The sequence below is a fragment of the Triticum aestivum genome, chromosome 2D, assembly GCF_018294505.1.
Source record: "Triticum aestivum cultivar Chinese Spring chromosome 2D, IWGSC CS RefSeq v2.1, whole genome shotgun sequence".
In the NCBI taxonomy this organism is placed as follows: Eukaryota; Viridiplantae; Streptophyta; class Magnoliopsida; order Poales; family Poaceae; genus Triticum; species Triticum aestivum.
In genome coordinates this window covers 410,999,229-411,024,222 of record NC_057799.1, presented here as the reverse complement: position 1 = coordinate 411,024,222, position 24,994 = coordinate 410,999,229, and the positions used below count along the sequence as shown (strand labels likewise).

At 52.7% G+C, this 24,994-nt stretch overlaps 1 long non-coding RNA gene across 12 annotated transcripts; it reads left to right on the top strand.

The window, feature by feature from the left end:
• The first annotated feature begins 17,307 nt into the window (after positions 1-17,307).
• Positions 17,308-21,878, top strand: LOC123053485 (uncharacterized). 12 transcript variants are annotated; one of them, XR_006425620.1, is made up of 5 exons: positions 17,308-18,859; positions 19,046-19,268; positions 20,069-20,147; positions 20,746-20,794; positions 21,610-21,878. It is a non-coding gene; the product is annotated as an uncharacterized lncRNA (long non-coding RNA). The 12 variants fall into 12 exon arrangements; XR_006425624.1 differs by having other exon boundaries at positions 19,046-19,331; XR_006425623.1 differs by having other exon boundaries at positions 17,308-17,754; positions 18,065-18,859; positions 19,046-20,794.
• The last annotated feature ends 3,116 nt before the right edge of the window (positions 21,879-24,994 follow it).

The window sequence follows — 24,994 nt, the reverse complement described above, 5'->3', positions numbered from 1 at the left end:
TATTTTCCATGGCATTGTTCCAGGCCTTTCCTGCTCACCAATCGGCAAGACTCAGATAGATGTCCTCTTCGGGGACAAAAATCATTTCCGCCGAGAGCCAGTCTGGTTTGAGGTGGTGATCCTTGAGAGCCCTTATCATGCATTGCTCGGCCGACCTGCCCTGGCCAAGTTTATGGCGGTCCCCCACTATGCTTACCTGAAGATGAAGATGCCGAGCTCCAAGGGAATCTTGACCATAGTAGGAGACTACAAGAAGTCGTCTGCCTGCGCAGCAGAGAGCAGCCGGTTAGCCGAGTCCCTCGTGATCGCGGCTCCTTGACCGGTTGGGGGCTATGGCCGGCAAGCAGCCGGAAATATCATCCAACCCCAAGGAGTCGGAAGCTGAGGGCTCGTTCAAGCCGACAAAGGAAACAAAGAAGATACCCTTGGACCCGGAGCACCCGGAGAGGCATGCTGTCATAGGTGCAACCCTTGACAGCAAATAGGAAGGCGAGCTCGTCGATTTCCTCCGTGAGAACCGGGACATCTTTGCATGGTCTCCCCAGGACATGCCGGGTGTTCCGACGGAATTCGCCGAGCACAAGCTACACGTCCGGTCTGATGCCATGCCAGTCAGGCAGGCCTTGCGCCCCTTGTCAGAGGAAAAGAGAAGAGTTGTTGGAGAAGAGATAGCCCGGCTTCTAGCAGCCGGCTTCATCATGGAGGTGTTCTTGCCAGAGTGGTTAGCTAACCCGGTCCTAGTGCTGAAAAAGAACAAGCAGTGGCGCATGTGTATTGATTATACCAGCCTCAACAAAGCTTGCCCCAAAGATCCTTTTGCCTTACCAAGGATTGACCAGGTGATAGACTCCATAGCCGGATGCGAGCTGTTGAGCTTTTTGGATGCATACTCAGGGTACCACCAGATCAAGCTAAACCTGGCTGACAGGCTGAAGACCGCCTTCATCACGCCATTCGGAGCCTTCTGCTACCTGACCATGACGTTCGGCTTGAGGAATGCCGGCGCCACTTTTCAGCGATGCATGCAGAAGTGTCTCCTTAAGAAACTCGGCAGAAACGCCCGCGTCTATGTGGACGATGTTGTGGTGAAGACGGAGAAGCGTGGAACGCTGCTAGAAGACCTCAAGGAGACCTTTGAGAATTTGCGCCGATTTCAGATCAAGCTCAACCCGGAGAAATGCGTCTTTGGAGTACCAGCCGGCCAGCTTCTTGGCTTTCTAGTCTCAGAGCGCGTCATAGAATGCAACCTTGTGAAGATCAAGGCCATCGAGAGGATGGAAGTGCCCACTCGACTGCTAGACGTGTAAAAATTCACCAGCTGCTTGGCATCCATTAGCCGTTTCATCGGTCGGCTGGGCGAGAAGGCTCTTCCCTTGTACCAGCTCATGAAGAAGACCACTTTTTCGAGTGGAACGACAAGGCGGATGAAGCTTTCCTCCAGCTAAAGAAGATGTTGACCACTCCGCCTGTTCTGGCGGCTCCGACTCCTAAGGAGCCCATGCTCCTCTACATCGCCCCCACCAGCCGGGTGGTCAGCACAGTCATAGTGGTGGAACGTAAGGAAGAAGGCAAAGCACTTCCAGTCCAGAGGCCGGTGTATTACCTGAGTGAAGTGCTATCCGCCTCCAAGCAAAACTACCCCCACTACTAGAAGATGTGCTATGGCGTGCACTTTGCCGCCCAAGAAATTGAAGCCATATTTTCAAGAGCACCCAATCACTGTGGTCTGCACTGCTCCCCTTGCCGAGATCATTGGAAGCCGAGATGCCTCAGGCCGAGTGGCCAAATGGGCCATAGATTTGCCCCCTGCACCATCTACTACCAGCCTCGCACCGCCATCAAGTCACAAGCACTGGCCGACTTCCTCGTCGGCTGGGCCGAGACCCAGTACTTGCCACCAGCGCCAGACTCCACCCATTGGCGAATGCACTTTGATGGTTCTAAGATGCGCACCGGTTTGGGAGCCGGCATCGTCCTCACCTCTCCCAAAGGTTACAAGCTCAGATATGTGCTGCAAATTCACTTTGCCGCCTCCAACAACGTTGCTGAATACGAAGCACTCATTCACGGGCTCCGGCTTGCCAAGGAACTCAGCATTCACCGGATCCTGTGTTATGGAGATTTCGACTTGGTGGTCCAGCAGTCGTCAGGTGATTGGGACGCCAAGGATGCAAACATGGCGAGTTATCGCTTCCTCGTATAGCAACTCAGTGGATACTTTGAAGGATGCGAGTTTCTCCATGTGCCAAGAAATAACAATGAGCAAGCTGATGCCTTGGCACGGATCGGCTTCACCCGGCAAGCAATACCAGTGGGCATCGCCCTGCAACGCCTCCTTAAGCCGTCCGTCAAGCCATCGCCAGAGTCGGATTCCATCTTTGTGCCGGCTCCTCCTGAAGCAGTCGGATCCTACTTGAGGACCCCAGCAGCCGGCACGGGGAATTCGGCAGGCGACCCGGGGACTGCAGCAGCCGCACCCGGCCCGGGGACTTCAGAACCCGGCCCGGGGACTGCAGCAGTCGGCCCGGGGACTTCATCGACTCAGCAAGCGGCAGCCGAATCCAACCCGCCGCCTCCCGGCCCAACCGCCCTCGTGCAAGTAGCAGTCCTAGCAGTCGAAGAAATTGCAGCACCTTCATGGGCCCAGCCCATCCTTAACTTTCTGGTGAACAAAGATCTGCCGACTGATGAGATCTCGGCCCGGCAAGTGCAACGCCGAGCAGCAGCATACACCATAATCAACAGAGAACTTGTGAGGCGTAGTGTCACTGGTGTTTACCAGCGCTGCGTGGAGCCGGAGCAAGGCCAAGCAATCCTCAAAGATATCCATCAAGGCGAGTGTGGTCACCACGCAGCTTCAAGAGCACTCGTGGCCAAAGCTTTCCGCCATAGTTTTTTCTGGCCGACTGCTCTAGAAGACGCCAAAGAGTTGGTCCAGAAATGCAAAGGGTGCCAGAAACCGCATCAGGCGGCTTCTGCACTCAAGACTATCCCCATTGCCTGGCCCTTTGCCGTCTGGGGCCTAGACATGGTGGGACCATTCAAGACGGCGCGTGGCGGCATGACTCATCTGCTTGTCGCGGTGGACAAGTTCACCAAGTGGATAGAAGAAAAGCCAATTAAGAAATTGAATGGTCCGACTGCTGTGACTTTCATCTCCAACATCACCATCCGGTATGGCATACCACACAGCATCATCACCGACAATGGCACAAACTTTGCCAAAGGCGCCTTGGCCGTTTCTGCGCGACGCTGGGCATCTGACTGGACTTAGCGTCCGTTGCCCATCCGCAGTCAAACGACCAAGTGGAGCGAGCAAACGGCCTCATTTTGTCCGGCATCAAGCCCCGACTGGTCGAGCCTCTGGAGCGTTCGGCCGGCTGTTGGCTCGATGAGCTGCTGGCCGTCCTCTGGAGCCTGCGCACAACTCCGAACAAGTCAACCGGCTTCACGCCTTTCTTCCTCGTCTACGGTGCCGAAGCCGTCATCCCGACGGACATAGAATTCGAGTCCCCTCGAGTCACCATGTACACTGAAGAGGAGGCAGAAGAAGCACGACAAGATAGCGTCGATCTGCTGGAAGAGGGTCGGCTGTTGGCACTCAGCCGGTCCACCATCTACCAGCAGAGCCTGCGCCGATACTACAACCGGAAGGTCAAGCCAAGATCCTTCCAAGAGGGAGACCTTGTGCTCCGACTGATCCAGCGAACAGTCGGCCAGCACAAGCTCTCGGCACCTTGGGAAGGCCCCTTCATCATCAGCAAGGTGTTGGGCAACGACTACTACTACCTCATCGACACTCAGAAGCCTCGAGCACGCAAAAGAGATGACTCCGGCAAGGAGACGGAGCGACCATGGAATGCAAACCTCCTTCGAAGGTTTCACAGTTGATGCAGTATGTACCACGCCAACTTTTGTATTAAATACGAAGACTCCGCGTCCCCCAAGAAGAGCTCGGGGACTGCCCTCTTTTATCTATATGATAAGTATTACACCTGTCATTGTGATATTTCATTAGTCCGTCTGGCACCGGTTTCGACCAGTCGACCCGGGGACTTGCCGCCTTGTGCTATGTAATGCTTCCTGCAGCCGGACAAGTAATGCGTTGGCACTTAAGCCCTCTCCTGTCAGAAGCTGCAGCTCGCAGAGCGGCTGTCCGGCGGGCAGGAGTAAAGGCAGAAAGAGTGTCCGCATGAAAAATGGCTAAGGATCCAAAGCGTGCACATAGTTCAAGCCGGCTTCCCGCGTCGCCGACCGGCTCCTGAGCAGCCTGCCGGCCGGCTTCTACTTAACTTGCTAGAAAACTCTAACCGGCTAAGTACTTGCCTCCCCGAAAGTGGCTAAGTACTTGACCCAGCCACAGTCCGCAGAGCGGCTGTTCGGCTGCAAGACGGCAACCAAGAGAAGGCGGCAAAGGAAAAAAGCTAAAAGAGCAGAAAGCAAGGAAAGATAGAATTTGGCAAATATATTTACACATCAAAGGGCTAGTGGCTAGCATTCAACAGAAGTTTGAAATACACCCCGCGGGTGGAATTGTGCGAAGTTAACAAAGTTTGTCGAGACTGATAAGCAGGAAAAAACAAAGATAAATTGGCAGCCTAGGGAGCAGTAGACGGGTTCAGTGGAACGGTGGAGTCGGTGGTGCCGGTTGGTGGAGCGGCCGGCTGGTCAGTCTCCGCTTGGTCGCCTTCAGTAGCAACCGGCTCGCTTGGGCGTGGCTCGTTGCTGGAGGCGCGATCGAGCTGAGGCTGGCCATCCGCTCCGACCTCTGGTGCCTCCTCTTCACCTTCCTCCTCCTCCTTGTCTTCTTCCTCGCCGCTGGATTCGATCACCTCGGCCGAGTCCTCGCCGTCCTCTGGGTTCAGCCCGAACCATTCTGGTGGTGCCTCGGCGCCGTTCTCGGCCCGCTCCGGGATAAAGATGCTGGTGTTGGTGTACTCGGCGATTGTCGCTGCCCGCTTGACAAGATCATCCTCCACCGCCACCAGCTCCTCCTGGGCCTCCTATTGAAACATGGTCAGTTGGGCTAGAAGCCCAGGGTACCACGCCTTAACAAACTCCAAGGCCCGGCGTGCTCCAGCCCGGGCCGAGGAGCCCTTCCAGGCCTCAAGACGGCAGGCCGCCACCTCCAGCCAGTCGGCAGTCCGACTCGAAGTGCGTGGTGCCAGCATGTCCGGCCATAGGGCGGCGATCGCCTGGGCGCCGACACGCTGAAGACGGCGCAGCATCCGATGAGCCGGCTGGAGACGGGCCTGGATGCTGAGAAGCTGCTCACTGAGGGTTCGGGGGGCGTCGGCAGCAATCTCCGCACCTTCCGCCCTCCGCCCTTCGCGATCGGCCTTGATGGCCCGATTGGCAGCGACGGAGTGACCGGGGAAGAAGTCTGCTCAAACAGAAGAAAAAAAATCCAAAGTTAGGAACAAGAAGCTGGCCTGATCAGAAGTCGGCGTCTCGAAGAAGAGTAAAGAGGGAAGCTCACCGCCAACCTAGTCTTCAATCTCGCCGAAGCCGGCAGTCAGCATCTCCTCCTTGTCGGTCCAGGCGGAGCGTTCGGTCTTGAACTCAGCTAGGAGACTGGCCTCCTTGTCCTCCGCCTCCTTCTGGGTCTTCTTGAGAAGCTCCGCCTGCTCCGCTAGTTGCGTGACCAGCCGGTCACGCTCTTCGGTCAGCTTGCTGCAATCTGTCTCCTTGGCACGAAGCATGGTGTTGACTTCGCCCAGCTGCTGCTGCAGGGCGGCGTTGGCCTCTGCAAAAGTAGAAAAAGAAAAGGACATCAACAATCAACAAAGAGAGATATAGTTGTCGGGAAGATCCGACCCGACTGCTCAGCAGTCGACCCGAATCTCGGGGACTACAGCCCGCGGGTGCGCCAGCGTGCCCCCGCAGAGAAAGAAGTCATCAATATCAACGAAAAGAAGAACAGTCGCCGGGGAGATCTGGCCCGACTGCTCAGCAGTCGGCCCGAATCTCGGGGACTACAGCCCGCGGTTGCACCAGCGCGCCCCCGCAGAGAAAGAAACAAAGACTGACTCCGGCTTTCCGACAAGTCGGTGGTCCGTTGAGTTAGCTCCTGGACCTTGGAGTTGAAGACGGTCGCGCGGAGGTTGTGATAATCCTGCAATGAAGATATCAGATAATGTTAGTACTCGGAGCTTGCCAATTAAAGTTCCAAGCCGCCCGCTCAGCAGTCGGCCCGAAACTCGGGGACTACACCGAGTGGGTGCGCTGGCGCGCCTCCACGGAGAAGTATAAAAATCAAAGAAGCAAGAAGTATACCTGGACGGCTGCTCGCGACTCCAAGAACGCATTGTTGCAACGCTTAAGAGCGTCGGCTTCGGCATGAAGCTTGGCTTGAACGTCTAGGATCGCCGTGTTCAAAGGGCCCGCCTCGCCTCCCCGCACCCACCCAGTGGGCGCGGCGCTGGTCGCCTCGGCGTCCGGGATTGAAGAGCTCGTGGCGGCGGTCTCCTGCGGGCGTGGCGCCGAAGCCGCCTTTGCGAGCCGGCGGCGCATCGGGGTGCGGATCTCAGGAGTTGGGTCCATCACCATCTCGTCTCCGGCTGGTGGCGCCGATGGATCAGCCGGCTGCTTGTCTCGCGCCTCCTCAGAAGGCGGCGGAGGGGGCATGATTACGTCCGGCATGACAACATCGCGGCTGTCCCTCTCCATGATCGGGTGCTCGTCGCCGGCTCCCCCAGTCGGCGCCACGAATTCTGGTGGCGGCGGCGCGGAGTTCAGGGGGGTGACGAATATTGCCGACTGACGGCGCGCGGCTTCCTCGGCCTGCTTCTTTGCCGCGGCAGCAGCCTCAGCCTCCGCCAGCTTCTTCAAAGCGGCAGCCTCCGCCTTGTCTGCCTCCGCCATCTCCAGGCGGGCGGCTTCCTGGTCCTCGCGTGCTAGAGGTCTCCGCCGACCCAACGATGGAGGTGGCGGCCGACTTCTCGAGAGAGAGCGGAGCCCTAAAATCAAGAAAATAGAGCAAAGGAAATTCAGAAAAATCAACAAGGAAAGAAGAAAAGCGCAAGAAAAGATACTTACGCCGACACCATGGGAGGCACCTTTGGGAGCTTCTGAAATTTGGCCGCCTTCGCGGCGGCCTCCTTCCGCCGGGTCGCGGCAGTCGGGTTCTTGGCCTTTTTCGGCGCGCTGCCGAACAAGGCAGCGCCCTGTTTTCGCTTCCGCATGCCGCCTCGAGCAGTCGGCTCGGCGGAGGGGCCCGCATCCGTCTTGCCCGCGCCTCGTGAAGGGCGCGGCTCGTCTTCCTCATCGTCGTCGTCGGGCCAGGTCTCGATGCCGCCTTCCTCGGAGCCTCTGGCTCCATAGACGCCGCCTGTTGCGGTGTCCTCCAAGGCGGCCGCCCCCAAGTCGGGGTCGTCCACGTCACTCACGGCCCGGTCCGGCGCGTAGTCACCACCCAGCCCCACGACGGTAGCCGTCGCTGGAGAGATGTATATCTGCATCCCAAAGTCTGACTGCTCAAGACCACCAGACGGAATAAAGATGAAGTATTAAAGAAAGGAGAGGCTGAAAGACTTACGGCGGGTGGCGGGTCCGCGCGGGAGTACGACGGCTTGCCGAACTGCCAGGACCCCTCCAGCTTGAAGCCGGATATTTCGTTCACCAAGTTGGCCACCTCGGCAGCCGGCATCTCCTTGGCGCTCAGCCGGCATAGGTCACGATGCCCGCTCATCCGGCTGATCAGTTGAGGCCGGCCTTGGAGCGGGACAACCCAGCACACGACGAAGGCAACCAACAAGTCGGTCGCCTTGAGGCCCTCGGTGTTGGTCAGCTCCTGGAGTCGTTGGATGGCGGCGGCGCCGTCTGCCAACACTGGCTTCGGCTTGTAGCCCCAGCTAGCCCGAGGCTCAGCCGGCGGGCCAGCTACATAAGCTGGCAGGTTGATGAAGTTGACGGACGGGTCCACGTTCTCCACGTAGAAGTAAGATTGCTGCCACATCTTAACCGAGTGTGGCAGCTTGATGGTGGGGAAGGCGTTCTTCGAAGACGGCCGGCGCACCGCGATGAAGGCACCACACTGGGCAGCCACCTCCCGGACGGAGGTGCCCACCTTGGTGTAGAAGAATGCTCCCCACAGCTTGATGGTGGGGAGGATGCCGAGATAGCCTTCGCACATCGTGACGAAGGTGGCCAGGAGCATCACGGTGTTGGGTGTGATGTGGTGAGGTTGGAGATGGTAAAATTCGAGGAACGAGCGGAGGAAGCCGCTCACCGGCAAGCCGAAGCCACGGATGAAGTGCGAGCGGAAGACGACCCGCTCGTTCTCCCCCGGCGCCGGCAAGATCTCCCCCGCTGGAGGCACGTGCGCCTTCACGTAGTTTGTGTCGGGAAGGCGCTGCATGTCGCGAAGGAAAGCAATGTGGTCTTCGTGGACATTCGACCCGTCCCAATCTCCTCCATGCTCGCACGCAATGGAGGGCTCAACAAAGAGAGCAGCGCGGCAGGAGAACTGAGATTGGGGCGGGGCCAAGAGGGCGCGGGGACGAGCTGCGGCGGCGCTCCGGCGGAGCTCGGGGGCGCTGCGACGGGAGGAAGAAGAAGGAGGGAAAATGGGGTGGAGGGGCGCGCGTGCTTTGCCGCTCCCTCCCCTCTCTCTACTTATAGCCTACGGGCTATGAAGCCGAGGGGGTGGGCGTGGAATCGTGGGATTAACTGTGCCCACGACCCCACGCTCCGCCTTTACCGCGCGAGTTACTGCGCGCAGTAACTCCGCGGGGAAACCCAACCGCCCGCCTCAGCCGCAGCGGATCCGCTCGCGTGCCGAGGCCCGGTGGTGGCGGGCTCAGCCTGCAGTCGCGTCCCATCACGCGTGTGGGCTGGCAGGCTGGCCCGGCTGGCTGGTGCCATGTGGCACACCCATGACGGGCGGCAGGCCTAGAAGCTTAGCTAACACGCCACCTAGTTCCCGCCGTTGCATTCGAAATTCCAGATAAATCCGACTAGACGTGGCCGACTCCCTCAGGCGGCTTGCCAGGAGTCGGATGAAGCTTCCACCCATAGCACCCGGAGGAGGAAACTGTTGAGGCTTCTCGGCCCCTCAGCCGCGGTGCCTCACCAGCTTCGGGGACTACTGTCGGAGTAATGGGCCACGGGTAGCCTAACCCGAGACCCAGAACCTTTCAGGACATCGGGGCCGGCTGGGCCCCTCAAGACGCCAAGATAGAGCGCCGCCTTCTGGCGGCCGGCTGGCCGAACGGCCGACTGCCGGTAGACGGCCATGCTCAGGAAGACGGCTCCAAGACGAGCCGACTCCTGGCAGGCGGCTGTCGGTGTCAAAACCGGCGGATCTCTGGTAGGGGGTCCCGAACTGTGCGTCTAAGGCGGATGGTAACAGGAGGCGGGGGACACGATGTTTACCCAGGTTCGGGCCCTCTCGATGGAGGTAATACCCTACTTCCTGCTGGATTGATCTTGATGATATGAGTATTACAAGAGTTGATCTACCACGAGATCGTAGAGGCTAAACCCTAGAAGCTAGCCTATGGTATGATTGTTGTTGTCCTACGGACTAAACCCTCCGGTTTATATAGACACCGGAGGGGGCTAGGGTTACACAGAGTCGGTTACAAGGGAGGAGATCTACATATCCGTATTGACAAGTTTGCCTTCCACGCCAAGGAGAGTCCCATCCGGACACGGGACGAAGTCTTGAGTCTTGTATCTTCATAGTCCAACAGTCCGGCCAAAGGATATATTCCAGCTGTTCGAGGACCCCCTAATCCAGGACTCCCTCAGTAGCCCCTGAACCAGGCTTCAATGACGATGAGTCCGTCACGCATATTGTCTTCGGCATTGCAAGGCGGGTTCCGTCTCCGAATACTCCATAGAAGATTTTGAACACAAAGATAGTGTCCGGCTCTGCAAAACAAATTCCACATACCACCGTAGAGAGAATAATATTTCCACAAATCTAATCCGTTGACACATTTTTCAGCATGACATCACACCACGGCCCGGTCATTATTCGAACCATTTTTTCACAACCAGCCACTGCACATATCGCGAGGCGGTTTCCTTGGCACGTCTTGTCGAAGTAGAGATCGTGTCCCCTTATCACGGGATTCTCATCAATACGGGTGTGGATAACCTAACCGTGCCATCAATTACGGCGCTTGGGGAATAAGCGAGTTTACCAGGTAGGTGGGGAGGCGCATAGCTTCTTCCGCCCTTATAAAGGGACAAGGATTCACCCTTTTCGCCCACGCCTTCTTCCTCCTTGCTCATCCATTCTTGCGCACTCGAGCTCCAGCGCCCAAGTTCGCTTTTTTCTCCTCAAACTACTCCAAGCATGTCCGGAGCGGGAGGCAAGTGGATGGTCTCCTCCGTTACGGAGGAGAACATCACAAAGCTGCGGGGAGCCGGATATCTGGCCGCGGATATCGCGCACCGACTGCCAGATGCGGGGCAGATCATCCCTACTCCAGAACCCCATGAGAGGGTGGTTTTCCTTACCCACTTCGTCCGCGGACTGGGATTTCCCCTCCACCCGTTTGTCCGCGGGCTCATGTGCTACTATGGGCTGGACTTTCATGATCTGGCCCCCAAATTTCATCCTCAACATCTCGACGTTTATCGTCGTGTGCGAGGCCTTCCTCCGCATCAAGCCCCACTTCGGCTTGTGGCTGAAGACCTTCAATGTTAAACCGAAGGTGGTGGTCGGCCAGCAAGCGCAGTGCGGAGGTGCCATGGTGGGCAAAATGCCCAACGTCACCTGGCTCGAAGGCTCCTATGTGGAGACCATAAAGGGGTGGCAATCGGGATGGTTTTACATCACCGGGCCGCGCGACACCAACTGGGTGGCGGCCCCCAAATTTCGATCCGGAATCCCCATGCGGCTCACCTCCTAGAAAGAGAAGGGCCTGTCCTGGGGTTCCCCGGTAGAGCTGACCGGACTCCAGACATGCATCAAGAACATGATGAGCAAGAAAATCAAGCTCGTCAACGTGGTCCAAGTCATGCTCTTCCCCCGGATCCTCCCGTGTCAAAGGCGGGCGTTCAATTTGTGGGAGTTCGACCCGGCCAAGCACCAGACGCTGCGAGAGCTCTTCGACACGACGCACAAGGACGTCTGGAAGGTGCTGTTCAAGGGCGCCGAGGTACCTCCTCCCCTTATCGAGGACCGCGGGCTCAGCACAAAGCGCCCTGCCAATCCGGTAAGTCGTTGATATTTCATAAGATGTTCATTTTCCCCAGCTTAACCATGTGCAGGATATAAGCTTCCACACTATTTAACAGGACTAGGTAGAGACAGCGGAGCAGATCGATTGTCCAGCCCCCCTGCCCGAAGATCCAGCAGACACTCTCCTAACGGAGATGCTGGTTCCGGCGCCTTATGAGGTGCCGACGAAGAAGGCCAAGAAGAAGGCCACGGGGACCAAGAAGGGTCTCCGGCGCAAGGTTATATCGGACTCATCGTCCGAAAACACCAAGACGCACTCCTCCCACGAAAACAAGGAGGAGGAAGAGGAAAGTTCTCCCCCCTGCCGGGGGAGACAAGAAAAGGAAGGCCGCCCCATCTGGGGAGGCCGAAGGGTCCAATAAGGGAAGGACTCTCCTTCCGGACTGCTCCACGACGGCCGCCTGTAGCGACGACGAGTGGTTGCCCAGGGACAAGCCCGTTGCGAAGTCGTAAGTATCCGGATACAATAATAATTCTTGGTATGTTTTATTAAACTGCTTCTCATCACGCCGAACATGATTATGCAGTCCGTCCTGAGCCCATATCGACGTATCTTCATCGGATGGTTCTTTGGACCCGTCGGATCTGAACAACGATTCACTTCCGACCGCCTCCTCCCCTCGCCCTACGGACAACTTCGAAGTGTTGTCTCAAAGGGCACCGAGCCGAGGGGAGGTAGTCCTGGAGGCGCCTCAAGGCTACATTCCGGATGCTGGGCGCAAGGGGAGCAAGACTCCCATGGGCTCTCATGATGGGGGCAGCAAATTCGGCCCCCAGCCGAATACTACGCCAGAACCTCCAGTGGTTCCGGACTCTGTCAGGCAACCCCTCGCTAAGAGGGGCAAGCCGCCTGTGCCGATGGCCTCTGTCCATCCAGAGGCATCGGACAACTTGCTGGAAGCGCTTCGCGGCGCTTCCATCGGCGAAGAACACCGCACTATCATGAGTGCGGTGGTCAAGAAAGTTCAGTCCACCAAGAGCGGACTGACTGAAGCCTGTGCCAGCCTCCTAACAGGCTTTGAGGTAAGTACCCAGATTATAAGAGAATGTTACCGCATAGACACTAGCCCCTGATGCTCTCTTTGGCGTTTGCAAAGAAAGGCCGAATAGAGGATCGAATAATAACCGCAGGAGTCTAATCGAAATATGTCTATGTGCATATGCAGGTTTCACTGCTAGCCGCTGCCGCACGTACTGTGGAGGTCGCCGCACTGAAGCGGGACCTTGAGCGGTCCAAGGAAGAGCTCGGCCTTGCCAAGAGGCAGCTCGAAGAGAACAAAGGTAAGTTATACCCCGTCTGTATATTTAAAAAATTTGGTTTTAGAATAATAGGATCGTCATGAATTTTGCTAGGGGCCACGACCGAAGTGGCGACCCTGCAGAAGGCGCTATCCGAGGCCGAGGATAAAGCGGCCAAGGAGCGCATCGAGCGAGAAAAGCAAGAGGCCCGGGTGGGCGAGGTGCAGCAAGAGCTCCAGGCTCTCGTCAAAAAACACTAGTCCTTGGAGCTTGACTCTAAGACGCGAGATTCCGAGCTTGCGAAAGCCCTCGAAAGCGCACAACATGCCAAGGCTGAAGCCCAAAAGGCCCTCCGGGAAATTGAGGCCGTTAAGAAGATAGCGGCGGGTAAGGCATTCATTATGCAAAGCAAGCATGTGAAGGACACTTTCTTTTTACTTACCCAAGTTCGGAGCTCTCCAGGAGCGTTCGCAGATCTACCCCGCAGTGTGTCAGATGCCGCGGAGTTCTACCGGGCCGAGGAGGGGAGCTCGACGTAGAAGTTGTTCTGGTCTCAGTATACTGGGACCGAACACCCGATGCCCTTGAGCGACCAGCTGAAGCAATTGGTCGAGCTCCACAAGGCGGCCGAACAGGCCATGAAGGGTCTTATAGTCCGGATGTGGCCTGGCGATCCCCTGCCTGATAGCTACTTCAGCCTGGTGAGGCGGCTTGTGAATGCCTGCCCACGGCTTGAAGTCATAAAGCGGTCTGTATGCATCGAGGGTGCGCGCAGGGCTTTTGCCCGGGCAAAGGTGCACTGGGCAAAGCTGGACGCCGAGAAGCTGGTGAAGGAGGGGCCGCCGGAAGGCAAGGAGCATCGCCACCCCGAAATGTATTATAACAGTGTCTTGAAGGGTTCTCGCCTTGTGGCGGAGGAATGTGCTAAGGATGTAATATTCGAATGAATGTACTCATGTGATCCTGTAATATGAAACGAGTTCATGTGCGCTATGCAGCGCTTGTTAATTTAAAATATTACCTTCTGTGCGGCCGTTTATGAAATCTGAGAGTTGGCCAGTCGTCGGCTTCTGCCCCCATGTAACTAGTACTGGGGTGTTCGGGATAAACCCGGGCACTCTTTATCCCAATTTTGGGTCCTTCGAAGGAGGTGTTCAGCACAACGAACCAGGCAATCAGACTGTAAGGCTTTATCACTCTCACTTAGCCATAGAAGTCTATAATTTTAAATTTTGGCGAAGCCCCTAGTATTCGGAAGGCCGAATTTGGGGCGCTATATACGCCTAAGTCGGGCAAGGCCGACTCCTCGCCCGAAGCGGAAAAAGTCTTGAAGGACTTGAGACCTCTCGAACAGCGACCAGCTCTCGCCTTATCATGACAGTCAGTTTTCGGCTTTCTCTACTAAGGTGCTCGTCCGGAAGAACCGAGACACAATCGCAGTAGTTCTCCCAGCGCTACCTTAGCCGATATTGCGGAACGTAAGGTACCAAAACATGGGAGCCGGGCAAACCCAACTATTGACCCAAGACATGATTCGGAGCTGATGCATATAATGCTATAAGTTCGGGGTGCCGCACTATCGAAAGTGTTCGGACTTCTCACGCCGTATTATGGGGTATACTGAAGCCCCTGGCGCGCTAGTCGTACCAGAGTGTACGGGTGCAATTTGTCGTAAATAAGCAGACAAGGAAAAAGGTAATGCGATAATAGACTAACTCTATGCATTGTTATTAAATAATACGTCTAAGCGTACGGGTACAAGTAGTGCAATAAGCAAAAAATAGGATTATTTGACATGTCCTATCCAAGGGCAAGTTGCGTATGGGTATTTAAAACGGGTACTTCGATCGTTATTAGAGACCACCTGGGGATTCCCTTGTACGTCTTAGCTTCTTGCCTCCTTGGTTTTTCCTTCCCGTAATGTGTCCAGCAATCAGACTGCCGAAGAGGGGCTTCCAGAGAGTAAGGTCCTGAAAGAGAAAAAATGATAAAGATATACAGCCCCTGAGGCGGTTGAGCCGCATTGTGGGACGTGCCCTAGTCGTGCCCCCACCTATGCCCATGGTATTTTTAGGGCGTAATTATGTACGCACGGCACAGATTTCGTCGCTTGACTGGGACTAGGACGGGGGCCGAATTGCTAGGCGAGCTCTGAACGTGCCAGGCGATCTTGTTGCAGGTTACTCCGGACTCGCTTGAAGGTATCCGGGGGCTTTATCGCCGAATTGGCGGTTTGCCTTAAAAGGCTACTTTGTGCCTCAGCTGCGAGGGCCGCAGTGTGCTCCTCCGTGCGGAGCGAGCGTCCTGTGTTTCCATTGACTGTTATAACCCCACGAGGTCCTGGCATTTTGAGCTTGAGGTATGCATAATGCGGTACCGCATTGAATTTGGCAAATGCGGTTCGCCCGAGCAGTGCGTGATAGCTACTGCGGAACGGGACGATATCGAAGATTAACTCCTCGCTTCGGAAGTTGTCCGGAGATCCAAAGACCACTTCCAGTGTGATTGAGCCTGTGCAATGGGCCTCTACACCTAGGATGACACCTTTAAAGGTGGTTTTAGTGGGTTTGATCCTCGAGGGGTCTATACCCATTTTGCGCACTGTATCCTGATAGAGCAGGTTCAGGCTGCTGCCGCCGTCCATAAGGACTCGAGTGAGGTGAAATCCGTAGATGATGGGGTCAAGGACCAATGCGGCAGATCCGCCATGACGGATGCTAGTGGGGTGGTCCCTGCGATCGAAGGTGATCGGACAAGAGGACCATGGGTTGAACTTTGGGGCGACTGGCTCCATCGCATAGACGTCCCTTAGTGCACGCTTCCGTTCCCTATTGGGAATGTGGGTTGCATATATCATGTTCACCGTTTTCACTTGTGGAGAGAACCTCTTCTGTCCTCCTGTGTTCGGCGGCCGAGGATCCTCCTTGTCGTCGCTATGCAGCCCCCTTGTCCCTGTTTTCGGCATTCAACTTGCCGGCCTGCTTGAACACCCAGCATTCTCTGTTGGTGTGATTGGCTGGCTTATCGGGGGTGCCGTGAATTTGACACGAGCGATCGAGTATGCGGTCCAAACTGGACGGGCCCGGATTGCTTCTTTTGAACGGCTTCTTCCGCTGACCGGATTTAGAGCCGCTGAATCCGGCATTGACTGCCGTGTCTTCGGCGTTGTCGCCGTTGTTGCGGCGCTTTTGTTACGACGTGGTCTGCCATTAGTATCCTTTGTATCTGAAGTGCCATGACTTCTTGATGTGTTGTTGCTGCGAGCCAGCCAGCTGTCTTCGCCCGCGCAAAAGCGGGTCATGAGCATCGTGAGGGCTGCCATAGACTTCGGCTTCTCCTGGCCGAGGTGCTGGGCGAGCCACTCATCACGGATGTTATGCTTAAATGCCACTAAGGCCTCTGCATCCGGATAGTCGACAATTTGGTTTTTCTTAGTTAGGAACCGGGTCCAGAATTGTGTGGCCGATTCGCCTGGCTGCTGAGTTATATGGCTCAAGTCATCAGCATCCGGTGGTCGCACATAAGTGCCCCTGGAAGTTGTCAAGGAATGCATCTTCCGAATCCTCCCAACTGCCAATGGAGTCTGCTGGCAAGCTATTAAGCCAATGCCGAGCTGGTCCTTTGAGTTTTAGTGGGAGGTACTTGATGGCATGTAGATAATCACCGCGAGCCATGTGGATGTGGAGGAGGAAATCCTCGATCCATACCGCGGGATCTGTTGTACCATCATATGATTCAATGTTTACGGGTTTAAAACCCTCTGGGAATTCGTGATCCATTACTTCATCAGTGAAGCATAGGGGGTGTGCAGCGCCTCTGTGCCGGGCTATATCACGACGCAGTTCATACGAGTCTTGTCTGCTTTATTCGGCCCGGCCGGATTTGCTTTTAGTGTATCCGGCATGACGATCATCGTCACGCGTTGGGGTGTGACCCCGTGATCCGTAGATCGATCTTGCATGCTTTGCTTTGTTTTCCAATACGTCTCGCAGGTCCCGCGTGTTGCCCCGGAACAGCGGAGGGGGCGAGGGTTACATAGAGTCAGTTACAAGGGAGGAGATTTACATATCCGTATTGCCAAGCTTGCCTTCCACGCCAAGGAGAGTCCCATCCGGACACGGGATGAAGTCTTGAGTGTTGTATCTCTACTCCTAATGGAGCAGTTGGTGAATAGTCTGCACGGTTTTTTTCGCTGGTTTTTTCGTCACCTCCCCCACCTCACCGGTTTAGTTTCACGTCACCCTCACACAACAAAAAATCTGAACGGATCAGAACTTTTCATTCTGGCGCAAGTTATTGAGGAATGTCTTTATGTGAAAGAATCAATCACGATCAATCTCTGAAGACCAAATCTAAATTAATTAACCTTACCTTAAATTGCTCGATCACATTAATTAGGAAACAAATAACTGAGTATTGTTGTCTGCCGCTCCTAAAGACCAGTTGGTGAATAGTCTTCACGGTTTTTTCGCTGGTTTTTTTCGTCACCTCCCCCGCCCCACCGGTTTAGTTTCGCGTCACCCTCACACACAACAACAAAAATCTGAACGGATCAGAACTTTCCATTCTGGCGCAAGTTATTGAGGAATGTCTTTATGTGAAAGAATCAATCACGATCAATCTCTAAAGACCAAATCTAAATTAATTAACCTTACCTTAAATTGCTCAATCACATTAATTAGGAAACAAATCTCTACTCCTAATGTCTCAGTTGGTAGTCTCCGTTCCGGGTTAATTTTTGTCCCACCTTCCCTGTTTTTTTCCTCCCCCCATCTCCCAGTTTTCCCGCAGTAACGATCCCACCTCCCAGTTTTGTTGGTTTTTTCGTCGGTTTTTTTCGTCGGGTTTTTATTCGTCCCCGCACGCCATGCCGCCCCTCCTCTCGATCCACCGCTCCCGCTGCGACCTCTGCTCTCCCTCGTCTCCCGCTCCACCGCCGCCGCCCCATCTACCGCTCCGTCGCTGCCCCTACTGCTCCACCGGACCGACCTCTTCTTCGAGCGCGACGGCAGGAGCAGCTCCACCTCTCCATTCCCCCCACGCGATAACACTCCTGACCCCCACCCCATGCCCGGCCGCCGCTAGGGTTTCAACCTTCGCTGCCCCGCCGCCACCTCTCCTCACTTTCCCCCACCGCCGCCCCACTGTGCCCCCTCTCATGTTTCGATCTGGAAAACGGGAAGGAGATGATGAGCAGAGCGGTCAAATCCATGGCGGGCGGTGCCTCCCCAAGCTCCCGTCGGGGCGAGGCACTGGAGGCCGCCACCCTCGCCTCTCACGTGCATCACGGTTCTGGATCGGCCGCCAGCATGCTTGAGGTGCAGCCTTTCCCCTTCCCCTATCTCTTCTCTCTCTCACTCCTACCATCCTGGTTTCCTGAGTTCCGGCTGCTTGCGGAGTGGGCATGGAAGGAGCGGTGCTGGGCTAGAAAGTAAGGGAGTGGATCGGCCGCCGGCATGCTCGCCGCCGTGCCATCCGTGTCCCTCCAATGATGCCCTGTATCGCCCACGTCCAGGTCCTCCAGATCCTAATTATGCTATGGCATTTGATTTTGCACATGTACGTAACAAAGTTGATTTTGTACACTGTTGTTGCTGAGATCGCTACCCTTATTCTTAGTTTTTGCAGGTAGAAAAATTAAGGGAAATCAAAGTCAAAAGAACTGAAAATTCTATGCACTGTGTCTACAAGAAGTAAAAGCTGCCTATTCCTACAAAAAGTATGCATATGAGCATATCACATAAGGATAAGGATCCACGAGTGGGTATTACTTTCAGAACGTTTGTTAGAATCATTCTTTATACGAACTTGACTGTACTTTCAGCCACAGAGCTGCAAATTTCATGGGCTAATGCATGATATGATAGCATAATATAATCTGGAGGACCTTCAGACTTGGCTCTCTGCTGGGGCGAAGGCTGTGAAGTGGTTTGCCGTAGATTCAGAGGCCATTTTTCTTACCAATCTGTACATGCTCTACAGTTCAGAGCTGGTTTTTATTTTTCCTTAAAGAAATCCGTTTTAATTTTCTGCTGGTTTTTGCTTTATCTTCTTTAGCTCACATTCTTCTATAACATGGTGCTTTTTTATCTCTTATGAACGTAAGTAGCATGCATCGCAGTGCTCGACAGTGACAAGTAGGTTCTGCAGGGAACCATGGTGCTATGTGTGAATAGCTTAAAATTGCAGTCAGGAGGATGTTGTCGGGCCTCCTGGGACGGATATATCCTACTAAGTGAAAGTTGCCGCGGCGGAGACTGACTTTACTTCTTCTTCAGGTGTTCTATTCTATTTAGTTAAATTAATTGGAGGTGACCTAATTGAAGCATTTGTTTCTCATGATCAGATTGGCCGATGATACAGCATACAGTCCAACCTGGCTTGGCAAGGTACATTAAAATGTATCATTCTGCAGTATGAAAGGTAAGGGAGAAAATCTGAGAGCCTTGCATAAGCTACAACACTTTTTTTAGAGCAACGACAATGTTGTCGTGAGAGTTATGCTCAACTCTTGCCATGTACAAAAGGATTTTAACATTGCAATTCTTGTTTATCCTTTTGTTGCTGAAAATTCTTTACTAATTATGACTTCCATTTTGTTTCTTCTAGATGTAACTCGATCCACTGTGTCTGATCATAAGGTGACAATGGCGGCACAACAGCCAGGAGGAGACGGTGGCGAGCCCCCCTCCTCCAACTGTAGCAATCCACCAGGCGGCGGCACGAACGACCTTCATCTCTAGATGCTTCCCTGCACACCGATGAGATTCACGCCGATGGTCTTGACTTATGACCAATGTCCTTCGGGCCTGAAATCCCTGTAGTACCCAAGGTCAAGTGATCACTGCCGCGCCTCGCTGTGTCCTAACTCCTGACCAATGTCCTTCAGCCTCCGGTAGCTCATTCACTTTTTAGTGTTCCATCTCCTTCTGTCAAGGTTTAATGTTCTTGTACTATTTTTCCGAGACATGGTCACGGTTTCTTTATGCATGATTTTTTAAAGAAATCAAAAATCTTGTTATGTAATGTTTAGTATCTCTTTGTACCTCTGATTTATGCACCAAACTAGAGGGGGGCCATGAAGGCATGGATGTTCAATATCTTTTCCAATAATATATGGTGAAAAAACAATTTGATTTTCATATACTTGTGTCTTTCATGTTCACTTGGTCCATTAGTTTAATTTTTCTTGAACTTCTATTTGGAAGGAGGCAAATTGATCAGATGTCACCATCTCACATCTCAGTGCCAGTCTATTACAACATTGGCACATATTATTCTGATATGTAATATTCTGAATAATAATTTGATTATGTCCAAGTGAACAGTAGAAGAATTATCTGTCAGTGCATAGAGTATTTTCGACTTTCACCATCGAGTCTTTGTAGGTAAGTTGTATTTGTTTAATCTACTGACACGTGCATATTTGACATGGAATGCATGAAGGGCCACACCTAATTGATGTTCTCATAATGCTACCATAATACTATGGTTCCCCTTTCTCAGTTCTGGGAAAGAGTTCACTTCAAGAATTTGCTTTTCTTTTTGTTCACTTTCAATTCCCCTTTGTCAATCCCTCTCTCATTTGACTGCAGGATACTGTGCTTACTCCCATCTCTCGTTTGATCACAGGCTTTCAAAGGTGGGGCATGGGCTCAGAGGTGAGGCCACTAGCGGTTCAACTTTGCACATACAAGAAAATAAAATCAAGGTTCTGCCGCTGAATAGATATTGTGTTGTAAACTTTAACATACACACACACATGGATAAGTCAGTTAATCATTGCCTTCTGTGATCAAATTGGCTTGCTATTGTGAAGGAAGTGAGTTGTTTGCTTCTGCTTCTGTGATCATGGGTTAGTTGAAATCAGAATGTATAATTAATTATTAGAGAATGTCGCTCACAGTTAATTTCTATAAATCTGCACTTCAAGCTAAATGTGTGCAATTTCTGTTGGGTTCCAATATAGAAATTTGGACAATATATAAGGATCAATACAAATCCCGCTGCCTTCCGATGAATAGATCTTTCAAAGGACATCTTCTAAGACAGCATCCACACATTGTTCTTGCATATAAATCATATAAATGGATTCATTCAGATTTATTTTGTTTCATGTCCATGAAAGTTCTCTCATCTTTTGATGTGTGTTTTCTGTAGGGACTTACTTGGTGTGAAAATTATGCTCCAGCTTTAATAGCTAATATCAGGAACTATGTTTTAGTGTTTATTCCTTACCACTTCCATCCAATAAACTAATGTGCCTACTTTTGTACAATGTTCTTAACTGAAGTGGATTGTTCATGCAGGCACAAATTGGACTGACAAATGCTGATAGAGGAGGAGAACACCATGCAAGTACGTATGTGCCAAAATCGATAGATTTACCTCTAGGCATTGCATTATTTGCCGCAGTGTAGGTGTACTCTTTAAGGAATTTGTACGAGATAGCAAAGGACTAGATGAAGGATCCATTCCTTTTAGAAATAGGTGGAAAGCATTCAGTTTAGTAAATATTGTATATACCCTTCTCCTGAAAAGTTCGATGTTGTTGCTTGGGAAAAAGGAAAATTCTCATAGATCAAATCCTTTGGTACAATGATTACTTTTTAGGGATGCAAATTTTAAACTTCGGTCATGCTTTATTGGTCGTTTTTCTCCAATAATTATCTTCCATGTAGTATAAACATCTGGAGGTATAATTAGTTTTTATTTTATTTTGTACTATAAGATAATAACAATGCATACGGTGGAGACTAAATTAGCTTAGGACATCAAACGAAGTTCCTTTTGTAACTTGAAGAGTGTTCTTTCATATGTGTTGATAACAGTGTGCCTCCTATTAGTTTCTAGACATCCTTTCCAAGTCTCATACCTTTCATATTCCTCTGTTTTCTCCTTTTAGTCCAATTATTTCTCGTGTTAAACATGGTTATGAGCTTATTGGATCTTAAAAAAACTACATTGCATGTGTAGTAATTTTAGTAGCTAGACATGCATACTCTGCTATGTTAGATTTAGGAGAAAGAGTTGTTTTATTCATTCATCTGGATTTTTTTTCTATAATGCTGATCTATTTTTTCATCTTTTGATCTTCTTTACTTCAGTTGTGCTCTTGTTACATTAACTCAGCATGATGGAATGTTTCGTGCTAACATGATTCATGGTTGCAGGCTGCCGCGACAGAAAACTGGGAGCCCCCTAGGAACAAAATAAAAAAGGTCCCAACCTCATGTCGATGCTTATCTTAAAAACTTGGCATGAATTTTGTTATACTTGCTAAAACATCGTAGGAATGAAGCTAAAGGCGACTTTCCTGATATTGTGAAAGAATTTTTTAAGCGCATCATCTAGATATTGATAGTTTTGTAATAGATGTTAAGGTCGAACATCGCTCAGTTTGTTACATGCACATGTCGTTAATCTTTCTTTTTGTTATCAATTTACATTGCAAAATTGGACTTCAATTATTCAATAATTATGTTAGTGTTATATTGTTTGTACGTGTGAAATTTAACAGGTAACTCTTGCAAACTATTTCAAGAGCCTGTGGCAACGCACGGGCACTCTACTAGTCTTCATAGTCCAACAGTCCGGCCAAAGGATATAGTCCGGCTGTCCGAGGACCCCCTAATCCAGGACTCCCTCAGCAGCCTCCAGAGAGGCCGGCTCCTAGCAGTCGGCCCATGGCTCCCTCAGAGTCTGCGCCCCCATTAAGACGACAAGACAGGGTGGGGCTGTAGTGTAGCCCATCACCCCCGTATCCAGGGCCGGGCATGGCCAGCGGAGATCTCCGCCCGGCGCGGCACTGTTGCCACTCCCCCCTGACATCATTCCTGTCAGGCGAAGCCCTGTTCCCACGACCGTCTGTCAGTACGGCCCAAAGACGGCGGGCCCTACCGGTCAGAGAGAGCCCGGAAGACGGCGAGAGCGTCACCAGTCGGACCCGAGGGAGGCCGGCCCCCAACAGTCGGCACGCTCCTTCCTCGGGGCCCACATGCCAATAACCAGAGAAGATGCAGAGTGGCTACAGTGATCTCCCGCCAGGCGGCGGGACTGTAGGCACGCTCCCCTGACAAAGCAAGCGTCATTAGCATTACGGCTACAGTAACCAGCAGCCGGCAAGACCCATGAGCGGCGGGGGCGGCCTGTCGGCTCCGTACCAGACCAATCGGCGGGGCCCACCAGGCGGCGGGCCCCAGCAGTCAGCGGAGAAGCCGGCGACCAGAGAGACTGACAGCCAGGTCCTACACCCAGCCAGATTACCATTGTACCCCTGGGGGGCTGGCCTATATAAACCCCCCAGGGCACCCATGCAAAGGGTTGAAACCTGTTAGAATTAGACTCACACCTAGGGGGAGAAGAGAGCAAGCCTTGCCTTCTTCCACCTCTAGCATACAGCTCGAGGAGCACCATTTGTACTCACTAGTGCCTTAGTGATCATGCGGAGACCCCGCAGAGCAGGACTAGGGGTGTTATCTCCTAGGAGAGCCCCAAACCTGGGTAAAGTGCGCCGGCGTTCGTGTCTATGCCTCATCTCGCTTCCAGGCACCGGCGACGTTCTACTCGCTCCCACCATGATAAGCCATCCATTGGCATATGTCGCACCCAACCCCCGACAACCCTTGAACCGTAAACCCTAACCAGGCTTTAATTTGCTGGCAATGTTGGAGCTTCCGAAGAAATGAAGTTTGCAACCCTTTGACCATCGGATCATTTTGTGTAGTTTCACCAAAATCGAGATGAGCATCCCTGTGGCAAAGAAATTGAAGAAGCGTGATTAGAATAAGATTACTGGGACTAGATGAGACATAAACTCATCACAAATACAGTACATAGAATCCAGTAGAGGTATGTGCAGGGCAAAGAAGTAGAGAAATATCCACATGGAGTGATGTGGGCAGCTGGAGCAGTGGTGCAAGCCGGCTGTAAAGGGAGTTGTACCTGAGGGATGTCGGGACGTAGCTCAAGCTAGAGGAGGGCGGCGGGAGGAGGCAACTGCCCACGTCACGGCGGTGAGCAATGGACGAAGGCAACCTCACCGGCTTTGTGAGAGAGAACGGCGGGGACCCCTGATCGGGACGTGCCGACAGTGGGTTTTCACCGTTGGCGACGGTGACCGCATCTACACTAAGCATCCACCCCTTCCCCCGGCGGACGTGATCCGCCGGGATGTTAGAGATGTGGCCACAGTCGTTTTGTGCGAGAGTGTGAAGACTGAAGAGAGCAACCCCAGCAAGCAACCGTGTAGGCTCGTCCTGCCTATGTATATAGTGGAGCGGTTTCCTTTTCTCTCCAAATGAACCTATTTATATTGCGTACGTGCCACTAAAGAAAAAAACTTTATTTATAAATGATGCGGCACCTACTACTCGTTCTCCTATAAAACTTGAGCTTGGCATCTCCAAAATATTAACCTTGCGATTGGCTCTTCGCCTCTTCAGGAAGTCGAGCAATAATGGTACTGCAGTATATATCGTTCTGGCTATATGAGACCGAATGAATTGCTGCACGTCCACCAAGTGGACGAGGGTCGAGAGGCGAGGGAGAGTGCGTACTATTATGTCCATTTCAATATGGACTACATACAGAGCAAAATGAGTGAATCTACACTCTAAAATACGTCTATATACATCAATGTTTGGAGTATGTACTAGTAGTTCATATTGAAATCTACTGAAGGACATATATTCCAAACAATATCATAATCTCTCTAACCAAGGTAGGGACAAGGAGTAAACGGAGGGAGTAGTAAAATTTTCTCCTCGTCCCGAGAGCCATCGAGCGCGTGGGCGAGGGAGCGGGCGTAAGGCGTACTAGTAAGCAAGCTTCATCTCATCCTGCGAGCGACCACGCCCGTGGGCGGGGGAGACGGCGTACTAAGCAAGCTTCTCCTCGTTCTGCGAGTTGACGGGACACATCAAAAGTACTCCAGTGTATAGAGCCTTGCCTCTAAGGTAGGCCCCACATGGTTTGCCTCTCTTTTAACATAACACGTCAAGTCACAATTTGTTTGTTCACCCGTGGTAGACGATCCTCCATCAAGTGGACAACCAGTACACGTGTCAACTTACCACGTGGGCTGCCTTTTCGTACATAAATGAGCTCCACCGTGTACCCGCGCGGGTGTGGTTGGGAAAGAGACGGGAGTACGTGCGTCGTGCGTGCACCTGTTCTCTTCGTGCACGTCCCCCACCTACGTGGGTGTGTGTGTAAGAGATACAAACCTCGACAGATGGCGTGTGCGTTCGTGAGTGCTTGTTGTTTTGGGGGGGGGGTGATTTCGTGAATGTATTTGTGGGAATATGTGTCGATGACATCTCAAACAAAATTTTGCATGCAATGTGTGTGAAGTAGAGGCATATCCATATCATATAGAGAGGGCCGGAGGGGGCGATCCACGAGAAGAGAGGGAGGGGTCATAGATATCGATATAGTCGAAGAGAGGATCAAGTGGGTGGGTGCGAGATGGATGAAGAGAGCCATCAAAATTGTGTGTGTGCAAGTCAAAGATATAGGGCGACTGACCTACCAGAACATCAGAGGGCACAGGGCAAG